This window comes from Eubalaena glacialis, chromosome 5 (genome assembly GCF_028564815.1).
Source record: "Eubalaena glacialis isolate mEubGla1 chromosome 5, mEubGla1.1.hap2.+ XY, whole genome shotgun sequence".
In the NCBI taxonomy this organism is placed as follows: domain Eukaryota; kingdom Metazoa; phylum Chordata; class Mammalia; order Artiodactyla; family Balaenidae; genus Eubalaena; species Eubalaena glacialis.
In genome coordinates this window covers 156,061,074-156,065,623 of record NC_083720.1, presented here as the reverse complement: position 1 = coordinate 156,065,623, position 4,550 = coordinate 156,061,074, and positions in this window count along the sequence as shown.

The window sequence follows — 4,550 nt, the reverse complement described above, 5'->3', positions numbered from 1 at the left end:
GGCTGCACTGGGTCTTTGTTGCTGCATGTGGGATTTTTCGTTACAGTACGGGCTTCTCTCTAGTTGTGGCGTGTGGGTTTTCTCTTCTCTAGTTGTGGCTTGGGCTCCACAGTGTGTAGGCTCAGTATTTTGCAGCACGCGGGCTCTCTAGTTGAGGCGCATGAGCTCAGTAGTTGTGGCACACGGGCTTAGTTTCCCCGAGGCATGAGCTACCTTAGTTCCCCGACCAGGGATTGAACCCACATCCCCTGCATTGGAAAGCGGATTCTTTACCACTGGACCACCAGGGAAGTCCCCCAAGTTTTGGTTAGTTCCGAGAACAGAGGTGTCCATCCCAACATAGAAATACAGAACGGGGTCAGGTTGGGGAACAAGATGGTAAATTCCATCTGGGGAATTTTGAGTCTGGCTCTCCTGGAAGCCATTCCAGCAGAGGCATCCAGTAGGTGAGTATATACTTAGGTCTAAAGTTATGAAGGAAGGGAAATCTGAGCTAAAGTTGTACATCCAGGACTTATCAGGATGTGGGTGCAAACTGAGCTGAACGATTGAGGTCAACTAGGCGATGTGTGAAAGGAGAAGAGGGGAAAGGATGGAAAGATAAGGCAGCACAACAGAACCATTTTTCCTGCCGAGATTTTCTTCGGCCTTTATTAAGCGCATACCTCCCCATATTTTTATTACTCTGCCCTAGAGGAAGGGCAATCGTTCCCGAGGAAGAATCACAGGTTTTCCCACCGCCCTCAACATAACATGGTCAGAAGAACAATTAAATCATGAGTCAGGCAGCTTGGGTTTCAATTTCCACCTTCACTCCTAGCAACGATGTGTCTGTGGAAAACTCCTTAATCAGCCGTGTCTTAACTTTCTCACCCTGAATCAGGGGTGCTAACACCTTGACTCCCTCCCTTAGGAGATTGTCAGGGCTGGGAAAGCTGCATGCTATGGGTGAAAACTCTTTGAAAACTGAAAGTATCTTTTAAACACAAGTTGGTATTACAGTGTTCACCCTAGGAGGGGAAATTCCAAAATCTATTTTGAGATCTCATAAAATATGAAGAAAATAGAAAGCCCTTTGCCAAATCTCATAAAAGCAAAATTGACAACATTTTTGACATGACTCATTCTTCCTTTGAAAACCAGCTATCAGATAAGGGTCAGCTCCTTTCAAAAAGAAACTTAAGGAAAATAGAACTTGTTGGAGTGAGACTGTTGTTTTTCACATTGATCATTTTCAAGGTGTCTATCATTATTAACATATGAGTTAGCCCGTGGCCTTAACTCTAACCCTAATATATGTATTTTTCCCTTCAGGCAGATATATTTAAATGGTGGCAAAATAGTTAAATTTTCCAATTGGATTTCAGTGACCTTTTTTATGGAGCTCTCGGTACTAACCAAAAGTTCTGAACACCCACATACTTACAAGAACATTAATTCTAGAAGATTTGTCTAGAGATGAGAAGCCAGGAATCAGAGCATTTACACTGCCACTGGTCCAGTGACTCTGTTTTCTATACCTTACAATTTCAGACAGTAATTATGATCCCCTTTCAAACAGTTTTTACTTATTTAAGATTAGAGCCGACCTTCATCCTCATTGCTTATGTGTCTTGTTCTTGTAAACTCCAATTTAGAATCACTCTAGTGCCCTCTATCCCAGCAGCTTATGGGAAATTTTGGATTATTGGTTGTATGTCAAGTGTTATTGTAAATACTTTGTCAAGAGTGGGGCTTGTGCTTTCAGCTTTACTACATTTGTTTCATTTTATCTTCCCAACCAAAAGGTGCCCCAAACACGAAAACGTTATAAAAGTCATCATATACCACAGAAAGTACCAACTACGATTTAGAGATTAAAAGAACTTAAACCTTCACTGCACATTTAATTAAACGTCTTTAAGTTTAAATGTTGAATATATGTTCAGGGATATATAAGTAATAGAATTAGTTTTGTCCTTGAATTAATTTCTAAGCTATACTACCTCTAGGGGTAATAAACATTAGGTATATGGGCCATCAATCACCACCCTCACCCCAAACATCACTATCATTATATACTTTCTCAGTCAGTCCTCAGAATCTTTCTCAACACAACGCCCCAGGAAGCCCCTTCAAATCACTTACCTGTTTGCCACCCTGAGGCCAGCAGTCTACATAGGTGATAAATACCAATAATCAAATGTATTTCATCCTACTTTATCTAAAGTAGATGTATCTTGTCCATAAATTTTATCTCTGAATGTAAAAAATCTTCCTCAGAACTTAATTTATGCTATAAGCACTAAAGCTATAGGCAACAACCTATTTTTTACAGGTATTAACACTGCTTATGGAATGATAAATTATTATTGTCCTACCAGTACTCTGTCACACTTCACTACCATCCAAGAATAATGAAGTGTTTGCTAATTGTTAATCACTAAATGCTTATTTAGCAATTATTCCTACACTCATTTCAAATAAACTGTTAATTTAGGAAGGAAAAAGTAAGCTGATTTTAAATCTTATGCAAACTTTGTTTTATCACTTCTATGACTACAGACTATTTTCTCATATCTCAGCTAATCTTTTCAGCACTGTTTGTAAAGCAGTAATAAAATGGACATTTATTGTGCACTAATGTGGAAAGTTATCATTATTCTTCTAGAACACATCCTTTGCCTCTTACTGAAAGGCATTTTCCTCTTTTTACATTCTTTTGGACTCTTCCAAATGAAACTTCACTAATTGTATCGTAAAATCGCGCCATGTAGCTTTTGAGATCATGCAGATGTGTGTTGACAAAATAGCTATTTCAAACTTTGTACATGGCCTTGAAAAAAGTGTTTTAATGACTAGGAAAGGAGATTTGTTCAAGTCAACAGGTTGACAGTAAGCAGCTGTTTCTGTTTTATACATTCCATCTGTTGGACCACACTTTATATCTGTCCCCTTTTCAAGTCAAATTTTCAACAGATGCATCTTAGTTATCGTTTAATAGTCAGTGTCTGGCCGGCTACAGTTCTGATACTTGTCATAAGCTGGTTGGTGAGTATTACACTGAATCCCCTGGCTGGGAGCCTTTGGCAGTTTTACTGTAGTGCACAGTTCTTAACGAACAGCATGAAATCGATTTCCAACTGCCGTGGAAAAATGCAGTAATGTCTCATTGTCTATAGCACTACAATGTGAGATCTTAAAACTACAGCTCCGTTAAAAACACATCTGAAGGACTTCCCTGGTGGTGCAGTGGTTAAGAATCCGCCTGCCAATGCAGGGGACACAGATTCGAGCCCTGGTCTGGGAAGATCCCACATGCCGCAGAGCAACTGAGCCCGTGCGCCACGACTACTGAGCCTGCGCTCTGGAGCCCACGAGCCACAACTACTGAGCCCACGTGCCACAACTACTGAAGCCTGCGCACCTAGAGCCCGTGCTCCGCAACAAGAGAAGCCACTGCAATGAGAAGCCCACGCACCGTAACGAAGAGTAGCCCCCGCTCGCCGCAACTAGAGAAAGCCCGTGCGCAGCAATTAAGACCCAAAGCAGCCAAGTAAAATAAATAAATAAATAAACAAACAAATAAATTTATTTATTAAAAAAAAAAAACACATCTGAAAATATTGGCTTCAGAAGTGTGTTTGGTACCAGCACATATGTCTCTTTGCAGAGAGTCCACACTTAAAACTCACTTTGAATCAAGTTCATAAGTCTTTGATGGCTAATTATAAAAGGCTCTTCATGTTAAAAAAAAAAACTAGCCTAAATTGCTATTTGTTGATTTTTTATTGTACATGTGGTATAATTGTGACTGTATAGTCATTAAAATATATTTAGACTACACAAATCACTGCTTACACACCTTGAATAACCTTGTAGTTTCTACCATAGAAAATATTCTGCTGGCCCAGAAAGGCTCCCAGTTCACGGGCTAGATCATGGCACTGTCAATCTCTCCTGAATAACCACATATTTCACATGAGAATTAAAATGACTTATGCTATAATTGTGTGGCCTTGCTGACCACCAGAGAGCTTAAGAGGTCTAGCTTCTGTGATTGAAGCATACTGGTCGGGGAGAATGAGAGTTCCTGACCCTGGAACCAGAAATCAATGATTTGAGGTTTTCTAAATTAATTATATGACATGCTGTTAAGATTTTACTAGATAACAATAGAACTAGTAAAATGTCAGTCCACAGCAATCATTTAAACAAAGAACTATTTAAAATTTTAAAGTTTTAATATGTTCACAGATATATATGGGTAGACAATAGCTGACAATTTGATTTCCTCTCAAATAATATTGTCATCAAAAAACCATAGAAAACTAATCTAATGAATGGACTTAGAAGCATCTGGAATGCACTGTTGGTAAAGCAGTGATCAGTAACTTGGTATTGGCACATCACATACTCCCCTAGGAAGAAGCCACAGAGACTCTGCAACCCTGAGCTAAACCATACAATTGAAGGCTATGTGTGACTGGGGTTCTGGAGCTGTGCAGGGTGCAACTCTCACGACACTTGGAGCCCTGAGAGCCTGTAAAGGGCTTAATATCAATGTTTGG